Source organism: Phascolarctos cinereus, unplaced genomic scaffold (assembly GCF_003287225.1).
Source record: "Phascolarctos cinereus isolate Bilbo 61053 unplaced genomic scaffold, phaCin_HiC Scaffold_3;HRSCAF=262, whole genome shotgun sequence".
NCBI classification, from domain to species: domain Eukaryota; kingdom Metazoa; phylum Chordata; class Mammalia; order Diprotodontia; family Phascolarctidae; genus Phascolarctos; species Phascolarctos cinereus.
Window position 1 is genome coordinate 171,561,355 of NW_027555736.1, and position 11,142 is coordinate 171,572,496.

General features: G+C 41.0%; 2 pseudogenes; both read right to left on the bottom strand.

The window, feature by feature from the left end:
• Window positions 1-1,104: 1,104 nt before the first annotated feature.
• LOC110206816 (alpha-enolase pseudogene) lies at window positions 1,105-8,209 on the bottom strand (annotated as a pseudogene).
• A 1,043-nt stretch (window positions 8,210-9,252) lies between these two features.
• LOC110206128 (olfactory receptor 6E1-like) lies at window positions 9,253-10,180 on the bottom strand (annotated as a pseudogene).
• Between the last annotated feature and the right edge of the window lie 962 nt (window positions 10,181-11,142).

Genomic DNA, 11,142 nt, shown 5'->3' on the forward strand with positions numbered 1-11,142 from the left:
GGCCTGGTTTGAAGAGAATTGTTTGAGTGCTATTTCTGATACCTCATGTCCATCATTTGTATAATAAAGGGACTGAATAAGATCATGAGTCCAATTCCCATACTGGAAATTCTTTGATTCTAATAAAATGATGTGAATAAAGTTAAACAATCTCATATCTTCTCTCAATCCCCAGTATTATACTCATGTCCCCCCACCATTTAGAGGAAAGACAAACTTTCCCCTTTTGTTTAAAGGTAACTCCCCTAAACTTTCCCATTCTCTCATTAGAGCTTATGAATAAAATGAGGAGCAAGTAGTTATCTGAAACCAAATGGCATAAATGAGTTATCTACTTCCTTTTCTCTCTCTGAGATGTCTTCATCAATAGTGTTTACTTTTCTGTCATGTGGGAAATATGTGAAAGGGATATTGCTGCTTAATGATTCATGAGCCTGGGTTCTCACCAGTTACTCAGAGGACCTGTGCATAGGGGTGTATTTAAATCATGTGGCTCGTTCTGCACCATTACCATTGATTCTCTCATTTCACTTCCTGGGGTCCAGTAGTGTGAAAAATGTGACCTTTGTCAGGAATTGAGAGTATAACATATTCTTGCATTTAGAGCACATTGCTTATAGATAGTTTGAGGGCAGTATGATCAAGGGACTGGTGGCCTCCAAACATCTCTCTGGAATGACATGGTAACCTTAGTCTGGCTGAGACAAAAGTCATCCACATGTAATTGGTTTTAGATATGGTGTGGGGATGGGTGGTTACGGGCGAGGGATATGAGCAGAAAATAGGGGAACCACTCGGGCTTGGATTTTGACTGAGAGGTGAACCCGAAGGTAATACCAAAAGGATCTTGTTTCTTCTTTGACTAGCACTGTGGTTGATACTGGGAATGCTGGTGCTGGTGGCAGAGCTCATATAAGAGCTATAGGACTAAATAGGGGAGGCTACAAGTTTTATATTCATACTAACCTGGGCCAGCTTAAAGAAAGTGATGAATTAATATCTGTAATTACTTTCCTGTATATGTGTGAACCCAGGAATCTCTACACACACTGAAGCAAAGTAGCTTTTTCCTTCTAAGTAACTATTCTTCCTAAGCTATATACCTTAGGGAACACTGTGGGAGAAGAGTACTATTGCCTGAGATGGGAAAGCCATAGGGATGGGAATACGGGCTATGGAGGGGAAACCACGATGAATCTGACTCAGACCAATGGGAATGGCATTAGGGAATCTCTTCTTAGGGCTTTTTTCCCCTTCCACAAAGTTGAAGCATTTCTAAAGCAAGAAAAAAAAATTAAACTCTTTAGTCTCAAAAAGAAAAAGTCTGAGATAGAATAAAATTAAAATCTCTAAAATGTTGAAGTGCATGGAAGTCCTGGAATACTAGAACGTGGGAGCAAATATGTGTTCACTTTGGCCACTCATTAGACAGGCCTCTTCTCTTTGATTCTTTGGCATCTCAAGAGTTTGATGCCTGCCACCTACAGAATCAGAACCACAGAACGTAAGAGTTGGAAGGACCTCAATGACTGTCCAGTTCAACATATCCTTGAAACAAGAATCCCTCCTATGACATACTTGACAAGTGACCATCCAGTCTACACTTGAACATCTCCAGTGAGGCAGAACCCAACACGCTCTTCCAACCCAGTGAGGTCTACACAAGTTTTTAGGTCTTGCCTCACCCCTAGTTAATGAGATGGTGATAATAGGTCTAGGTGCTGAGAAATGTCTGGAGTCTCAGGAATTCTTTGTAACTCATCTACCACTTAGACCCCTCCCTGCTGCCTGTTCCTGTGCAGACTCTGGTGTGGAATCAGCAGTAAGTCTGGGTTACAAGCTGCTGTATTGCTCTTTTTCCTAATCTGCTTTCATTTCCCCTCACCTTCCATAAGATCTAAAAACTATAGGTTTTGGGGTTCAAAGTTAATTTATTTCAAAACCCACATTCTACTCTCAAGCTCCCTTGCTCTTCACAACCAAGCAACACAATCTTTGCAATTCCTCCCTGGCCACAGAGCAAGAATATAGAGGAGAAGAACAGTGGTTTTGGAGGCAGAGGACCTAGGTCACAATTTTGGTTCTATCGTTAGCTCTATATGTGTGCCTGGGCAACCCATTTAACTATTGAGGGCCTCAGTCTGGCACAGTGGATGAGAGTGCTGGGCTTGGAATCAGGAAGACATAAGTTCAAATCTCACCTCAGACACTTAGCAGTTGTGTGGCCATGGGCAAGTCACTAACCTCTCTCAGCCTCAGTTTCCTCCTCTGTAAAATGGGGATAATAAGAGGATGTTCTTCACAGCATTGCTGTGAGGATCAAATGAGATAATATATATCCAGTGCTTTGTAAACCTTAAAGTGCTCTACAAATGTCAGCTATTATTATTTTTGTTGTTGAGTAGTAGTAATAAAATCAGGGAGTTAGACTAGCTGATCTCTCAGATTTCTTTTAAATACCAAAACCTATGATCTCATGATTATAGAGAAAGATAGGGAGCTACCAAACAGAATCCAAATTGTGGATTCCTCCCCCTTTTCCCTCTCCTCCAGCTCCTGTTTCCCACCCATAGAACACCATGTCAGACACTGACAGACCATGCAAACTTAGCACCACGTATATTACTGAAGTGCAATGAAACCTTGTGAAAGGGACTTCACCATTCACCATGATTCTTATCATACCGAACATCAAATGGAATCTTCATTGATATACATTGTACAAAATAAAAAGCCAGATTTTCTTATAGTGGTTTTTGGCCTGTCCTGAAAATAGTGTCTCTACCTAGTTCTGTTGTAAATTATAAATAAATTAATCTTACCCTAGACATCGTGTCCTGTTTGGTGACGAGAGAGAAGGCCATTCTTTTCAGTGGGATACTACAAGGCTCTCTCCTTGCCCTCCTAGGACAGAGAAGTGAAAACCTTTGTTCCACCTGTTCCTTCCATTCTCCAGTAGAGTCAACAAGTTGGATGAAACTGCAAATACTCACAACATTCTACCTGAGTCTGGCTAAGCCACTGTCCAGGAGCCCCTCACCCATAGAACCTCTGGCCAGGGGCAATGTTGCTCTCTTTGAGCTCTGAGATCTCAGGATTCCAAGACCTCTTCCTCCTGCAGAAGCCTGCTGTACTGAGACCCCTGATGTTAAGGTTTTCAAGGTCTTGGGCCTATGCACATCTGCCCAGATGGCACAGTGGAGAGCAGGCCCCAGAAGGGCTCTTGGGTTTGGTTGTAGAACCTGACAGAATCATTTTTGACAGAGACCAGTGTGCTATGGAGTAGAGGATTTCTATTCAGGAAAGTTAGCTCCAGGACCCAATCATAGGAGATGCTTCAAGGGACAATTTACTTGTCTCTGAGCACAAAACCTCAGATCAAAGCTCTTGAGGATTAAATACTTTGGAGACTGGGCCAACTCAAACATGTCTATACTAGAAGGAGTTGGGACCAAAATACCACCTATGATGTGTAATACCCATTGCTGCTACCTAGTCCTGTCCCTTCTTCCTTTGTATTATTTCTCTAATCTTTCCTGTTTTTTTTTTTCATTCTTATTGCTACTACTTGACTCTTGGACCTGATCATCTCACATCTCAGTAGAATAATGGCTTTCTAGTTTGTCTCCCCTTTTCTAGGCTCTCCTCCAATTCACCCTATATGTCTCTACCATATTATTATTATCCTCATTTTACAGATGAGGAAACTGAGATAGACAGAGATTAAGTGAATTGCTCGTGTCACACAATTAGCAAATATTTCAGGTCAGATTTGAATTCAGGTCTTCCTGACTTTAGGCCCAGGGCTCTGACCATTGTGCTAAGATGGCCTTTAAGGTCTCTTCTAACTCTAAGCCTGTGAGATACCATTAAGTCATTCATTCCTGAATGTGAGTTGCTTTAATCATACAATCAGGTTAACCTATGTCAGAGGTCAGTTCTCTGGTACAGCTTTGGCCAGAAAAAGGAGAAAAGGAAGAAAGTACGTTTTTTGTTAAACAATTTGTTCCACCATAGACATTTCTTCCAGTGATGACATTTCTTTAGGGCTAGACAGACATGACTAGTGGAACTACAAAATATTAATACATGAAGGTGAGAGCCTAGAATTCCCAGATATCATTGTGGCATCCTTGCTCTGTGGCAGTGAAGATCACTTCCCAGTCTTTCTCACACACAAACTACCTTGTAGGATAGAGGTGAGTGTGATTCAAATCATCACCAGTCTCTATGGAAAGCAACATTTTAGGAAGATTAAGCTGACAACATTGTGCAGGATGGTTTGAAGGTAGGGAGATTAAAAGTAAGAATGTTATTGTGAAAGTAATCCATGTATTAACAGATAGATTTCATGGTGAGAGTGGGCATGCAGGGAACAGATTGTATCTGAGTGTTATTGTGAAGGGACCTATTGAGAGAGAACCTGATGACAAATAGGATTGTTTAGGAGAGGGAGGAGTTGAAAGACGACCTCTGGATCTTGAGCCTGGGTTATCTAGGGAATAGTGATGCCATTTGATAAAAATGGGGAACTTGAGGAAATAGGTTAGTTTGGGACATGTTAAATTGGAAGTGTGTCCTGGGATCCTTCTCATTTACAGACCTTCTAAAAGCTATTCGGGTTTCAGGAGATCTTTAGGATCAGCATTCATTCAAAACCATAAATGATAAACATCTATTGATATTTCTTCTGCCAAACCAACCAAAGGACATATCAGTTCAAAGCAAATGATATTTAATTAAACAACGTAGTAGGTCTAGTGATGGTACTACACTACGAATTGTTTCTGCTGAATCGTTCTCTGTGAGTCTTCCAAAACATGGGGATAGAGTTTTCAACTGTTTTAGTTCACAGACTCAGAGGCTGATTCAACGTTTTAGGATTTAGAGCGATAGTCAGTTAGTTAATAGCCAGCTAAAGAATTCCTTAGGCATTATCTTAAAAACAATTTTTTTTAAATTCAAACTAGAACATCAGCAGCGGACATGAACATTTCCAGGCAAGGAAGGCCAGGAAAAGAGAATTGTGCATAAAACTGTGAATCTATCTATCTATCTATCATCTATCTTTTCCTCTCAAAAGCTGCAAAAGAGAGTAATAAAAGTGAAGATATTCTTTTTTTAATCAGTTCTTTGTTTATTCAGTATTTAGGATTAGTTGACACTTGAGGAATTGGTTGCATTGTTGTACATATATAGATCTTTTTATATAATATGGAAATTTACCTATTATATGTATGTATATATATATATGTATGTATGTATGTATAGACAAAATAAGGTCCTCTGGAAAGGTGATACATGAGTTGAGGCCATGCTGTAGAGCCCTAATGGAGGGAGGTAATCAATGCATCAATAAAGTATTACTACTCTGTGGTGTTTTGTATCCAGGAATGTTGTTTTCTGGACCTGTAGCACTTACACACAAGGCAGGCAGTGACACACCTGTGGGGCTCCGGCTCTGCTTGACACCAGCTACTTAAGAGTGCACAAGTAATAGACGATATTCTTCTGACAAAGCAGTTTGGTCAGACCAAGTTGACCAACAACAAAAGGTGCTTATTACAACACAAGAGAATGCTTATCATTGTTACAAAGGAAAGAATGTGTCCCTTTTAGCTCAGTATTTACACTAGATCAAAGGAAACTGTACTTTACCAATCAGTCAATAATCATTTGTTATTTGCTTTATCGATTGAATAAAGAGAAGTGGACAACTTCCTTGAACTATCAACGTTCTCTTTAGTCCTCTTTCATAGTCTTAAAATGCTCAGGAGGAAGGGAAATATTGAGAGGGCAGTTTGCTTTAAGGAGTACCAGCAGTAAGACCTAAGACATCACGCAACACCACCAACAAAAACAACAACAAAACTGTCAACTATGCAACAAAATGGAATTATGTGAGCCCCCAACAGGTCTCTTTTAGCTCTTAAAAAATCCTTTCAACACCTTTAAAGGCCAGTGGAACTAAATTCTGCTATTTCCCCCTGCATGACATCTCCCATATTTGCTCTTTTCTCTCAGATCACACTTTTACTTTACTTCAAGTCCCAGCAATTTCTTGCCTAGGTTCTGTAAGCCTCCCCTCCCTACCAATGGATGATCTATTCTTCAATCATAACCAAAGTTGTTCCTAGGCTTCACTCTGTTCATACCATCCACATGTTCAGGATTTTATGATGTCTTCCTATTTGCACTCTGGATTAGGTTTAAGAAACTCACTTCAAAAGCCTTCAGGAAACATACCCAGATGACCTCACTTTCCATAATCTTGCTCCTTAAACTGTCCCATCCTCCTAACTTCTTCTTCTTTTTTTTTTGGGAGGGGCAGAAAGTTACTGAATACTTTTATTCTACACATAGAAGCCACTAAGGATCTAGACTGTAGGCTCCTTGGGGCTGCATCACAAGTATATGGCTCCACACACCAACACCAGGGGTGAGGGGTGAGAACAGGTCATTCTGTCCCAGTGACAAGATAATAAAGGTCTTCTGACAGAGGGCCTGATGATCAGATACAGTCTCTGATAAGACAGTTCTAACAAAGCAGTGAAAATATCACAGAAAGATGGAGAGGAGAGAGAAGGTAAGCAACAGAGGCCCCTGCTCCCAAAACAAAACTGGTCTGAAACTTGGTGCTGCCCCATCTTAGGACAGGAACAGACTTCTACAGAGGTAACTGGCACCTGCAAGGTCTGAGGCCTCCTGGCCACAGAGCTTACTTGGCCTGAGGGTTTTCTGAAGTTCCTTCTAGCAAATTTAGCCTTGCTGCCCAGCTCTTCCTCAGTTCTGAGAAGCTGGTTATTTTTAAAGTTTTTTAGTATTTTTTTCCCAATTACATGTAATGAAAGTTACCAACATTCACTTTTATAAGATTTTGAGTTCCAAACTTTTTTTTACCCCCCTCCCCTCTTCCCTCTCCAAGATGGCAAGCAATCTGATATAGGCTATCTGTGTACAATCATATTAAACATATTTCCACATTGTCATGTTGTGAAAGAAGAATCAGAACATAAGGGAAAAATTAATAGAAAGAAAAAACAAACAAACAAAAAAGGTGAAAATAGTATGCTTCAATCTGCATTCAGACTCCATAGTTCTTTCCCTGGATGTGGGTAGCATTTTTCATCATAAGTCTTTTGAAATTGTCTTAGATCGTTATATTGCTGAGAAAAGCCAAGTCTATCAAAGTTGATCGTCTCACAATGTTACTGTTACTGTGTACAGTGTTGAGAAGCTGGTTATACTTGGCCAGATTCTCAGATTGGCAAGGGGCACCAGTCTTGATCTGTTCGGTGCAGAGACTCACCCCCAGGTCCGCAATGAAGGTATCTTCAGTCTCCCCAGAATGATGGGAAACCATTAATCCCACCCATTGGACTGGGCTAGCTTGCATGCCTGGAGAGATTCAGTCATGGAGCCGATCTGGTTCACTTTGAGTAGGAGGCAGTTGCAGGCTTTCTCACTGTGAGATCATACCCTACCACCTGGATGCCTGCAGTAGCAGTGAAATTCTTCCAAGTTTCCCAATCGTCCTATTCAAAGGGATCTTCAATAGACACCACCAGATAGTCCTTGATAAAGGTTTTATAGAGGTCCCCAAGCTCAGAAAGGGAGATGTATCTGCTGGAATCATAAGGAGACTTGAAGTCCAAGTCATATTTCCCATTGGAAGAATTCTGAGTCAGCAACGTCCATGCCAATTATGACCTTATCAGTATAGCTGGCCTTACCAATAGCATTCATTCTTCAGCATTCCAGAGCTTCTTTATTCTCTGGCATGTTATGAGCCTTTACTACCTACATTGGTGGTATCCTATCCATATTTCTGCTCAATCACATTCTTCAGATTGTGATTGACCTCAGACCCAATGTGCATGGCCTTCTTGAAGTCTGCTGCTCCAACGGGGAGGATCATGAACTCCTGCATAGCCGGCTTGTTACCAGAATGAGAGCCACCATTGGTCACACTGAAGGCTGGAACTGGCAGGATGACTTCTTCATTGTTTGCAAGGTCAGCAATGTGGTGGTACAGGGAGACACCTTTCTCAGCAGCTCCAGCCTTACAAACAGCCAGAGACACTCCCAATATGGCATTTGCATGAAATCTAGATTTCTTCTCAGAGCCATCCATCTCTATCATCAGTTTGTTGATCTTCTCTTGTTCCACAACATTCAGTTTCTTGTTAATCAGGGTTGGGGTAATAGTTTTATTTGTTTATTTTATTTATTTATTATTTATTTGTGAACTCCTTTGGACTTTTCTTGGCAAAGATATTGAAGTGTTTTGTCATTTTCTTCTCCAGCTTATTTTATAGATGAGGAACTAAGGCAAACAGGGTTAAGTGACTTGCCCAAGGTCACATAGCTAGTAAGTGTCTGAGGCCAGGTTTGAACTCAAGAAGATGAGTCTTCCTGATGTCGGGGTTGGCATTCTATCCAATACACCATCTTCCTCTCAACTTTCGTGTGTCAACAATACAGTATCACAATTGTCTTTCTGCATGGGTTGCCATGGCTTCTTCCTTCATTCAGATGTCTCTGGATAAGGTTCCTTTCCCAGTGAGATCTTCTCCAGGTGCAAATGAGGCTGTGATCCAGCCTGTTTCCAAATTACTTGAACTTGTATATCCTACCTATTGGATTCAATTTATATAGATGCATCATTTAATCTGGATTTTTAAATGTTTGCTTGCTTTTGCTATGACCTTGACATCTTAAATTTGCACATTTTAGACAATATAGTCCCAGAGGGCAAATGCAGTATATTTTTGAATAGTTTTATATAACATTTTCCAGAAAGATAATAAAAAGGTTTTAGATGATGATAATTTTTATCATTTTAAGCACATGCTATCCCAGCAGGAATAGTACCTGGGTTTGTTGTAAATGAATGATGAACTATGAGTGATAGAAACTATCACTATGCAAGCATGGGTCAGGAGCTAGAATAGCAGGCAAGACATGCCACCAGAGTGGAACTGACCTCTGTGTTCTCTGCCTCCTTAACTAGAAGAACTGAACAATCACCAGGTTCCCATGATGTAAGCAAGACAACAGAGCACTACGATTTTAGTTCCATTGGGAAGCCTGGGTAGAGGGCAGGGCCTTTGTTGGCGAAAGGGAGGAGAGGAAAGGAAAAAAAATCTGGGTGAATAATGAGGGAGACCTTTAGAACAATCTTTTCAGGGAATGTCAAGAACCTTTGCCTCCCACAGGCAACTTTCCCTGCTCTGCAGCTCTAGCTCAGGCCTAGGAGATCCACTTGCCCACCTTTTCCCTAATCACTAGTTTCACCTGTTTGTTCCTCAGGGTATAGATGAAAGGGTTGAGCACTGGGGTCACCACAGTGTTAAGGATAGCCACCACCTTGTTCAGGTTCTTTCCCTCACTGCCCTTATCTGCCCTGACATACATAAAGATGCAGCTGCCATAAAAAAGTGATACTACAATGATGTGGGAAGAACAAGTGGAAAAGGCTTTCTGCCTCTCCTTGGCTGAGGGGATGCGCAGGATTGTGTAGAGGATGTGGCCGTAACAGGAGGCAGTGACAGATAAGGTGCCCAGCAAAGTGACATTAGCCTCCACAAAGCCTATCAGTTCCACCAGGCTTGTGTCTGCACATATAGTCTAGCAATGGGAAATTGTCACAGAAAAAGTGATTGATGATATTGGGGCCACAGAAAGGCTGCTGAAATGTGATGCCACTAGGTACAATGATGAGAAGGAAACCTCCCACCCATGAGGACAGCACCAGCTGCACACAGACCCTTTTCCTCATGATGGTGGCATAACGCAAGGGGTTACAGATTGCCACATATCGATCAAAGGACATCACAGCCAGGAGGAGGAATTCTGTAGTTCCTAGAAAGAAGTAGAGGAAACTTTGCAGCAAACATCCCAGAAAGGAGATGGTCTTTTTTCCTGTTAGGATGTTGTTCAGCATCTTGGGAAAGATGACAGAAGTGAACCAGATCTCCAGAACAGCAAAGTTTCTGAGGAAGTAGTACATGGGGGTGTGAAGACGATGATCCATCAGGGTGATGACAATGATGAGGAGGTTCCCCAGCAGTGTGATAAGGTAGGTCAGGAGGAGCCCCACAAAGATCAGCATTTGTAATTTGCAGGCATCTGTGAGTCCCAGAAGAATGATCTCAGTGATAGTGGTGCTGTTCCCCATGTTCCCTGTTGGGGAAAAAGAGGTGAGAGTATTAGTGCAAGAAGCCGTGATGCTGTAGGATCCCAATTGATCTAGAGGTGGCTGACATAAGAGATGAAAGAAGCTTTTCTAGCTGAAGGAGTCCTTTATTTTCATGTACAGCAATATCTTCAACCTCCAGATCCACATCCATCAGAACTTCTCAGCCAGTGAATAACTTATATAGAATTTGCCTCGGATTGAGAACTAAGTGGAGTTAGCAGTGTAAAGCTGAATAATAACTCAGATAGTTGACTGAAGAGTGTGTAGACCAAACTCTTATCTACTTTAGTTTCCCAAACAAGCCAGGTCCATTCTTTCTGTACTTACTCTGTTCCTTCTAAGAAAACCTGTTCTCAACACTTCTTCTTTCTTTTTATCTCAGATTATGGATCATCTTTTTTTAAATGTTGTTTGGCACTATAGAAATCATCTCATCGTTCCACTAAACATTTTCCCTCCTACAATGCCCTATCTTCCAGGTCACTCAGAGCAGAGACCTTGAAAGTAAACAATCAGCCTAGCTAATTTACCCAGCTGTTCCTTCCTTGTGCATCAAGACTTCAAGGATCTATAATTTCACTAGTGTGGGTACTATCCATACTAATACCAATGGAAACTCTTCTATCATTAAGTAGAAGGTTTTTTTGAAAGCTGCTAGAATTGAAAAATTTATTGTCTTGCCTGACTACCTTGGTGGATCTCTTTCAATTTCATTAGGATGTTCTTAGACATCAGACATATACTCTAACATCAAATCCACAATTGTAGTCTTTCCACCTTAGGAAGATTTATCAAAACCTGTGCTCAAACTGTGATAAGGTATGCAGGTAGTACTTGGAAGACTAAATAGCAGTTATATCTATATGTGAATATGTCTGATATTTCTATATCTGTACCTATTTATCTCTATCTTTATATCTCTCTCTCTTATTTCTATATTA